Below are 316 nucleotides of genomic sequence, written 5' to 3' on the forward strand. Positions count from 1 at the left end.
CGCGATCTGTGACGACCAAGGACAAGACCCCAGACAGCAAGGTTCCAAACGAGAACGCGACACGAAACGAGATTCTGACTGGAAACGAGAACGCGGAGATTCGAACCCGGGACTCGCGGGTTTGGACCCGCCCGCAGGTTCGAACCCCGTGGGCTCGACAACAAGTGGCTGTCGCACGGTGCCGAGGCGACGATCCGTATCGATGCATGAACCTTTGTGTGGATGTGTGACACCACCAGACTCACTCACAATGCGTTTTGCTCCGGGTGTTCGTGCACTCGTTTCCTCTGAAATCCTGCGCATGCTGCTCAAGGCT

The sequence above is a fragment of the Gregarina niphandrodes genome (genome assembly GCF_000223845.1).
Source record: "Gregarina niphandrodes unplaced genomic scaffold scaffold00203, whole genome shotgun sequence".
In the NCBI taxonomy this organism is placed as follows: Eukaryota; Apicomplexa; class Conoidasida; order Eugregarinorida; family Gregarinidae; genus Gregarina; species Gregarina niphandrodes.